Genomic DNA, 10,161 nt, shown 5'->3' with positions numbered 1-10,161 from the left:
CATAAATGAATCCCTGTATTGTGCAATTTTACCAGCAGATTATGAATATATTAATAACTACAAGTGAAAGTTATGATTAATTCATATATAATTAAAATCCAGATTATAACCAACAACTGATCGTTAATTAAAATATAATAACTGACAATTTGCTCAATTACCAGGTGTTATTAATGGCTTAACTTTGTGGCTGGATGTTTTGGGCCTGCTGTTAAAATTCAAGATGTCTAAGACGTTGTTGTAACAGGTAGGACCTGTGCATCAACTCATGGGGTTCCTCCTCAGTTTGATCCTATTTCCCATCACACAATAAATGTTTTTTTTGCTTCCAGCAGCATTGGATGTTATCATCGCAATAAATGGCCATCGGTAGCTGTAATCAGTCCTCTAGAATGGCTTCAGATTGTGCCTCCAACATTCCAGTTGGCTACATAGGTTGCTACGCCCAAATGGATCTGAATCCTAACACTAAGGTAATTCCTTTTCTCCACATGGAGAAAAGGAATTAACCCCCCCCCAACCCCTGGCATACTGTCATCAGGAACTTGTTCTCTAGGAAAGACCAGGCCTGTATCACTGGATGTCAAAATGAAGAGAGAAACAGATGAACAGAGATGGTAAAGAGTCGGAGTTAGCTCATCACATGGAGGTGGAACATAAAATAGTTCAAGGACAACATTAAGAGAGACAAACCAGTACTGGACCTACTTTAAATTTTAAGCCCAATTACAAAGAACAGATCTTAAGTGTTGTTAGCCGACAGTATGAAACGCAGACAGGTCTGTGAACGTCTTGAATCTGCTGAAAACAATGAAGCAACCCTGATGTTCTTCACCACCGTCTCATCTGGTCCCATTTAAGTCTTGTGTAATGGAGTGGACATTTGGGTTTACTCAAAATGGATTGAATTCCAGCTTTGGACGAGCTCTTCAAAGAACTAGTTCTCTGACTAAATCTGAATTGTGGTTTAGAGTTTCTGAGAGGATGGATGTGACAGGTTCTGAAGGCGCTCCTGCATCCTCACATGTGTACATGGTATAAAGATGAAGGTGTGAGCAGCAGACTGAGCTGAATGGTTGCCATGCCAAACGTTGACCTCATGTGGATTTCCTGGCTCTTCTTGTTGAGGGTGTTTGAAGTTTGACACAGGCCCTCAGATCTCACATGTGGCTTATATTTGCACCCAAATACCAACCAGATCTGTTGCCTTCTTTGAAACGGATGTAAACACAAACCTTTGTCATTTTGTTCAAACTGTTTAGCTGGCTTTGTAGTGTCACTGCTTTACAGGGACATTTAAAGGTCTTTTAGTGAGGTCATGGAGGACCGTTCAACTCTCAATGTCTGTGTGAAAGTAAATACAAAAAAACAGATGAATAAGGATTTCACAACACTGCTGAGACGGTTGGCTCTCCCTCATTCATGAGCACAGAAATAAAGAAGAAAAAAAAATCAGATTTGTGTTTTCTTGTCAGTTGCAAAACTCTGTGGCATGGCATCCTGCCCTGTTATTGTTAACTGGCTCAATCTCAGCTCAGATGCTTCAGCCCATAATGGATGCGTGTTTGACACTTTTACCAGTGTAATTGCTGGCCAGCATCTGATAGTCATCAGAACAAACTAATTGAGGTCAAATTGTATAAAATGGTCTAAAGACTAATTCTTCTGAGCCTCCTCTGCTCAAATTTTCAAAGCATTCAACACTGTACCTCAGATAGACGATTATCTCAGCATTTCTGATAAATAATAGTCTTAGCTAAGATTGTCAAAAACAATGAAACCAACTGGAAGTTGGCACATAAAACTAAAAGCCTAAATAACGAAAGTTACCTCAAAAGAAAGAAGAATCTTCCATGAAGATTTGCTCTGGGGGTGTTTAACGCTGGGTTGTTGCACTTTCTCCTACTTTAATTTCCTGTAAAAGGTGGTTAAAGGGTTCTTTGTAAATACCGTCCCTAAAGCAAACATTGTTTTGCTTTAAGGTTTAAAAGAATAGCATCTGCATCAACAGTTATAAAAGTTTTAAAATGGGAGTTTTGTCAAAGATGACTGAAAACTGCTTCTGTCTTTGTCCTTATTTCTATTCTCTGTTAACAAGGACAAATTTTTGGGGGTAAATAATGAAAAAAGATGCTTGGAGTATCAACTGTAGCAAAGTATGAACTAGTCATTTAATTCAATTAAATTCAGTTTATTTCTATAGCGCCCTATAAAGCACTTTGATTTGTATTTGTACTGAATTGTGCAATACAAAAAAACTTGTCTCACCCAAAAAGCTGATATTGTGACATCAATTTAATTCTATTCTATTCAGTTTATTTCTATAGCTCCAATTCACAACACGTCATCTCAACACACTTTCCAGTTCACCAGATCATCCATTCAAGGTTGATTCAAAGTTTTCTATCTAAGGAAAACCAGCTGATTGCATCGACTCATTGACTCTTCAGCAATCCCTCACACTAAGCATGCTTGTAGCGACAGTGGAGAGGAAAAACTCCCTTTGAACAGGAAGAAACCTCCAGCAGAACCAGGCTCAGTGTGAGCGGCCATCTGCTGAGGCCCACTGGGGTTCAAGGAGACAGAAGCAGACATAGAAAAAGAAGCATAGATACAAAAGACAACTGTCAACCAGCTCCACAGGCGGCCCTGTCCAGGAAACACACAGCCAGGCAGACGAGCTCCGAGCCAGCTCCCATGTCAGAGGATGAAGAGAGCACATCCAGTTAGTCACAGTCAGAGAAACAGGACTACACTGGAAAACAGGCCAAGCTCCAACATCTAGAAACAAAGGTGTTGATGGCAGCAGCACAGCTGATATTTCTCTCCAGGATGGAGTCACAGCCAAACAGGAACAGACCAGATGAAGCTACTATGAGAAAAAGCAGAGAGAGCAGAACGTTAGAGATTGAACTAACAGATTCTGCAGAGTGGGAGAATAGAGATAGAATTTAGTCAGCATAATTACAGTTACTCTATAACAAGCAAAATATTTATTTTCCTTTAAAATTTTTATTGTATACATTCCAATATCACCGATATATATATATACACACTCACACAATCTACATTCTCGACTCTGTGCCAAAGAGTAGACCGACGGACATGAGGGATGAAGATGATTTAAAGCTATTCTTCTCTGTGAAAAGTATCGACCAATGTTAGCCTCACTGTTGGCAATAAGGTTTCTTTGGAATAATATGGAATTCCTGACTCCTTTTATTTGATTAAGCTTTTTATTTGGATTACGGGATTAAAGCTACATACTCTCTATACAAACTATCCAAGACCTCAGTGGTTAAATAAATGTTTATTGGACTGATTAAAAAAAAGATGTGTACACCAGACTGACCTCCTGATGGAGGCATTTTAGCCTTTCAGCATGTGGAGGTATGTAAATCATCAGCGCATCGTTATAAGGTCACTGCCGTGATATTTGAGCAGTGCTTCCCTTTGTTACTTCCTAAATGCAGTGTTTTGCCACGCAGCCCTGAAAGACAAAGCAGATATGCAATATAAGGCAAGAGATTAAAGATAACATGAGAGAAAAATTGGAGTATGGCTGACAGCCTTTCGTTTCAAGACCAAATGTGGTCAGAACTGATTAATTGAAGATACGCCACAAAATCTGTTTCTGCAGTGATCACGATCAGCAAAGCAGCCCTTTGATTTTTAATTATTTACAGTCACACTACATTAGTTTCTAAGACAGCTTATAAATGAGCCGTTTCTTGACTCAAACACCCTTAAGCCTTGCTGGCAGGGTGTTTTGGAGATGTTTGCTGGCTTAGTCAAGACCTCAGTAACATCTCAACATCTCATACATGTGGGTCCCATAGTTATTCCTGATATCTTAATAAAAATAGATATTTATTGTATTACGTGCTCCTCGCCTTCAGTCTCCACTAATCTGGAACAGTCCATCTTAGTGTGCAGGAAGAATCCCCGCGACAAAACATATGAAAATAAACGGTGCAAAGAGACGAGGAGAGTAAAGAAAAAGTAGATGGAAAGAAGCTACATGAGCAGTAGTGAAAAAAAGACACTAAATGGAGAAAATACAACGGCTCCAAGAAAAGCAACAAAAGAAAACATTGAGAGGAAGACAGCAAAACAAGTCAAAATTCACATAAGTCATTTTTTCTTAAAATAAGCGCATTTGTTCTTGGATTGAGGACATGAAAGAGACATTTTTCCAATCGAACAAGACTATTTACATTTAAAATAAGAAAACCCAATTGCATTGTCTTATTTCAAGTGCATTTGATCTAAATATCTTATTTTAAGAGTAAAAATACTAATTACATTGGCAAACTGTCTCATTTACCTACTCAAATTAAGGGTAAATACACTTTATTTAAGACATTTTTTACTTATTTTTAGATCGTTTTTCCCAGTGCAGGAGGATGTGCAAAAGACAGATGAAGAAAAAGTACAAGGAAAAGTGGGAAAGAAATATAAAGACTAAATATAAAGACAAGAAAATAAAAAGTAGATGTAAAAATAGAAAAAACCACCATCAAAAAGGGCCAAAAGATAAAATATAATCTGTCAAAGCATCTGTATGATTGACCTGTTGCTCTGTGTTGCCTCTCATTGCATCTTAAATCTGTCATGATGGGTTCACTGAAGGCGACCCAGTTATGCAGAACACCACTGACGGACACAAGGATGAAAAGTTCAACAGTTTATTAAAGCACAAACACACAGAATGTACTGATTCTGGTTCGGGGCCTAGATACTGGTTCACCGGAGTCTGCGTGAGAGACAGCACAGTTAGCGGTTTGCTGGCAGGGTTTAACTTCCAGAAGTTCACTGATTGTACCTTGAGGGTTCTTGAGGTTAACTTTGGGAGAGTCACTGTTGGTTCTGGAGAAGGGTTCATCAGCAGAGTCCGTTTGCTGCTTCAGCGTCTCACGTCTTGTTAGAACAGACCTTGGCTTGGAAGTCCCAGCTCAGTCCTGAGCTGCTTGAGGTTTCTCAGAGGGATCTTCAGGGTTTGGCTCAGAGGGTCGGCTCGGCAGGTTAGCTCTTCCAGAGCTTTCTCAGAGGAGGCACAGGTTTCCTGGAAGACAGAGATAATAGTTAGAATCCAGACTGGATTCAAAGTCATGGAGATACTCAGAGGATCTAGGCTTTAGCGCTGACCAACTGGAACAACACTGCGGCGTTGAGGCAAGGTCTGAAGACAGCTTAAGTAGTGGATCCTCTGATGATCTTGATGAGCTGCAGCTGTGCAGGGAGCTGCCTCAGAGGATCCACGGCGGACTCTGCTGGAGAAAGATGGGATTTCTCCAGCTCCCAACAGTACCCCCCTCAACGACTGCCCCTTGGCGGTCCGGAAGAGGTAGATGGGCGGGAACGCTCGTACTCCTGGATGAGTGCAGGATCGAGGATGTACGAGCCTGGGACCCACTGGCGATCCTCCGGTCCGTAGCCCTCCCAGTCGACGAGGTACTGCCATCCGCGACCTCGTCGACGGGAGTCCACGATGCGGCGCACTGTGAAGGCCGGATGGCCATCGACCTCCAGGGCGGGTGGTGGGGAGTCGGACGGTGGGCACAAAGGGCTCGAAGAAACAGGCTTGATCTGGGACACGTGGAATGTAGGGTGGATTCGGAGGGACTGAGGTAGTTGGAGACGAACAGCTGAGGGGTTGATGACTCGAGTGATCCTATAGGGTCCGATGAATCTTGGGGAGAGTTTTCGAGACATCCCCCTCAAGGGGATGTCTCGAGTGGAGAGCCATACCTCCTGGCCCTCAGAGTACTCGGGGGCGGGACGTGTCCTGGCGTCAGCGAAGCGTTTAACAGACACTGATGACTGGTTGAGTGTGGCGATGGTCTCCCTCCAAATTCCTGGCAACAGCGGATGTGTTGATTGACGGAGAGCACCGATCTCTCTCTCTCATCTGCGGGAAAAAGAGGTGGTTGATACCCGAGACTGACCTGGAATGGGGATTTTCCAGTGGATGCAGATCTGAGGGAGTTATGGGCATATTCAATCCATGGGAGAAATTGGCTCCAATCCGCGGGGTTGTTCGATGTGAGGCAGCGAAGGGTGGATTCCAACTGTTGGTTCATGCGCTCGGTCTGACCATTCGATTGGGGGTGGTAACCTGAGGTGAGAGAGGGTTTGCAGCCGAGCGCAGAGCAGAATGCCTTCCATACCTGGGAGATGAATTGAGGACCTCTGTCTGAGAGGATCTCTTGGGGGATGCCGTGAAGCCGGAAAACATGTTTAATGAGGAGCTGAGCTGTCTGGAAGGCCGTGGGAAGCTTTCTGAGGGGAACAAGGTGGCAGGACTTCGAGAAGCGGTCAACAATGGTGAGTATAGTGGACATACCTCGAGAGACGGGGAGACCGGTGACAAAATCAATGGCGATATGGGACCAAGGACGCGAGGGAACAGGAAGCGGTTGAAGCAGGCCAGAAGGAGGTTGGTGTGAGGCTTTGTTACGGGCACATGTGGGGCAAGCCAACACATACTCCTTTACGTCCTTGTGGAGAGAGGGCCACCAGAAGCGTCTGGAGATGAGAGCTACTGTTCTACTGACTCCAGGATGAGCAGAGAATTTGGCGGCATGCATCCACTGGATAAGACGGGACCTGACAGAAGATGGAACATATGTACGGTTAGATGGACCGTTACCTGGATCGGGTTCAGTGGCCAGGGCAGAGTTGATGAGGTCAGTTATCTCCCAATTGACCACTCCCACAGTACATGAAGCTGGAAGGACAGGTTCAGGTGTCTCGGGATGATCGACGGAGTAGAGACGAGAGAGAGAATCGGGCTTCACGTTCTTGGATCCGGGTCTGTAGGAGATAATTAGGTTGAACCGAGAAAAGAAGATTGACCACCTGGATTGGCGAGGATTAGCCTGTTTGGTGGACTGGATGTAAGCCAGGTTCTTGTGGTCTGTCCATACAAGAACCGGGTGCTCAGCTCCCTCCAGCCAGTGCCTCCATTCTTCCAACGCCAGTTTGATAGCCAGGAGCTCTCGGTCACCCACATCATAATTTTGTTCAGCGGAAGAAAGTCTACGGGAGAAGAAAGCACAAGGTCGTATCTTTTGGTCTGAATCGAGCCTCTGGGACAGGACAGCTCCAACACCAGAATCTGAAGCGTCCACCTCTAGGATAAACTGTTTAGCAGGATCAGGTTGCATGAGGACAGGAGCTCTGGAAAACAAGGATTTTAGTTTCTCAAATGCTGCTTGAGCCTCGGGAGTCCACTGAAAAGTGCGGTTAACAGAAGTCAGGGAGGTTAATGGAAGGGCGGTCTGGCTGTAGTTTCTAATAAACCGACGATAGAAGTTAGCGAACCCTAGAAACCTCTGTAATTGTTTGCGGTTCTCTGGGACTGGCCAGTCTAAGACTGCTTTGATCTTGTCCTCTGAAGGTTTTACCTGGCCGCCCTCGAGCACAAACCCCAAAAAGGTGACTGAAGATTGATGAAATTCGCACTTCTCGGCTTTCACGAACAGCTTATTCTCCAGTAGTCTCTGTAAGACAAGACGGACATGTTTCTTGTGTTCATCGAGGTCCTTGGAGTAAATGAGAATGTCATCAATGTACACGAAAACAAACACGTTGAGAAAGTCTCTGAGAACATCATTTACTAGGGCCTGGAAGCAGGCTGGGGCGTTAGTTAGACCAAAGGGCATTACAAGGTATTCGAATTGGCCCAAGGGTGTTTTGAAGGCAGTTTTCCATTCATCGCCCTCACGGATCCTAAGGAGATGATAAGCGTTTCTTAGATCCAACTTAGAAAACACTGTTGCTCCCTGTACAGGTTCAAAAGCAGAGGCGAGAAGAGGCAGTGGGTATTTGTTTTTAATTGTAATCTGGTTCAAACCTCGATAGTCAATACAAGGTCTCAGGGAACCATCCTTCTTACCCACGAAGAAGAACCCGGCGCCCAATGGAGAGGATGATGGGCGAATTATTCCAGCAGCTAATGATTCATTGATGTATTTTTCCATTGTTTCTCTTTCGGGCTTGGAAATGTTATACAATCTGCTGCTAGGAAGAGGAGCACCAGGTAAAAGTTCAATGGCGCAATCGTATGGTCTGTGTGGAGGTAGGGACGTCGCACTGACCTTACTGAAGACAGGGGCTAAGTCATGGTACTCAGGGGGAACTGAAGAAAGGTCAGGAGAGTCCATCTCCCCCCCACCTCTAGGAGACCCCACCAAGGGGGCAGCAGAACGAAGGCATGTTTCGTGGCATGAAGTGGACCATGATTCCAGATGACGTTCAGTCCAGTTTATGTGAGGATTATGCTTCTCCAACCATTCAAACCCGAGTACCAGCGGGGAACATGCAGAGGGAAAAACAAAAAATTTTATTGTCTCTCGGTGGTTACCTGACAGAAGTAGCTCGAGGGGCTGAGTTTGGTGGGTAACTCGATGGAGTCTTTTTCCGTCTATGGCGGATACACTGAGAGGCTGAGAAAGGGGAACGGTTTTAATCTGGAGTTGCTGGACGAGGTTAGAGTCGATTAGGTTACGTTCACAGCCTGAGTCGATGAAAGCAGAAAAAGAGGCTTTGATTAGCACAGAAAAGCGTGGCAGGCAGTAACAGTCGAGGAGATTTCTTAGTGTTTATTTGGCCCGCCAGACTCCTCAGATCCTCTGGCGGGCCCCGGCTTTTGATTTTGCCGGGCAGGAAGCGATGAAGTGTCCACTCTCACCACAGTAGATACATAGTTTGCTTAGAAAACGCCTTTGTCTCTCCTCTGGAGTGAGCCTGGTGTGTCCCACCTGCATGGGTTCGACATCCCTTTCGCCCGAATGTGAGGCCTGAACAGGCAACGGTAGAGACTGGGGCTTAGACCTCTGAATGGGCAACTGCTCTATAGAGGGAGAACAAACAGTCACGTTATGAGAGGCAGAAGAAATTGTACCTTGCTTCTTTGAACTGTTTCTGGCTCGAATTCTATTATCTAATCTGATGGAGAGGCGAATTAAATCTTCGAGGGTAGCAGGTTCGTCGAGGGTTGCGAGTTCATCTTTAATGTGCTCGTTTAATGCCATGAAAAAGGCTCCTTTCAAGGCACTTTGGTTCCATCCGGAAGCTGCCGCTTTAACCCGGAAGTTAATAGAAAATTCAGCCACCGAAGAGTTTCCCTGTTTAAGGTTGAAAAGAGCTCTAGAATCAATAGTTTGGTCAGTTTCCTGGTTGAAGACCTGGGTAAATTCAGAAATGAAATCAGAGTAGTAGCAATTTAAACTATCGTCAGCGGCAAATCTTGCCTGAGCCCATTCCAAGGCTCTTCCTGTTAACTGAGAGAGAATGATAGTTGTCTTCTTGAGATCCGAGGAAAAACAGCCAGGGGAGTTCTGAAAAATCAACCGACATTGAAATAAAAATCCTTTGCAATCTTTCATGTTACCAGAAAATCTTTCTGGGAGACTAGGACGGAACTCTGATGACGTCACAGCTGGTGACCTCGGAGGAGGGACTGGACCCGGAAATGGTTGCTGTACTGGCGCAGCATTAGCGCTGTTCACGTAGTTAGCATAGCTTTGAATAGCTTGATTCTGTCTTTCAATGTGGGTGTTTAACTCACGTAGAGCCAGGCCGTGTCCATGGATTTGGGCAGCCTGTTCCTCTAGTCGACGGATGTAGTGATCTGCTGGGCCTTGAGTTTGGCCGCAGTGTTCTTTCATGATGGGTTCACTGAAGGCGACCCAGTTATGCAGAACACCACTGACGGACACAAGGATGAAAAGTTCAACAGTTTATTAAAGCACAAACACACAGAATGTACTGATTCTGGTTCGGGGCCAGGATACTGGTTCACCGGAGTCTGCGTGAGAGACAGCACAGTTAGCGGTTTGCTGGCAGGGTTTAACTTCCAGAAGTTCACTGATTGTACCTTGAGGGTTCTTGAGGTTAACTTTGGGAGAGTCACTGTTGGTTCTGGAGAAGGGTTCATCAGCAGAGTCCGTTTGCTGCTTCAGCGTCTCACGTCTTGTTAGAACAGACCTTGGCTTGGAAGTCCCAGCTCAGTCCTGAGCTGCTTGAGGTTTCTCAGAGGGATCTTCAGGGTTTGGCTCAGAGGGTCGGCTCGGCAGGTTAGCTCTTCCAGAGCCTTCTCAGAGGAGGCACAGGTTTCCTGGAAGACAGAGATAATAGTTAGAATCCAGACTGGAT

Source organism: Cyprinodon tularosa, unplaced genomic scaffold (assembly GCF_016077235.1).
Source record: "Cyprinodon tularosa strain WSP-4 unplaced genomic scaffold, ASM1607723v1 ctg119, whole genome shotgun sequence".
Lineage (NCBI taxonomy): Eukaryota > Metazoa > Chordata > Actinopteri > Cyprinodontiformes > Cyprinodontidae > Cyprinodon > Cyprinodon tularosa.
This window is presented reverse-complemented; position numbering follows the sequence as displayed.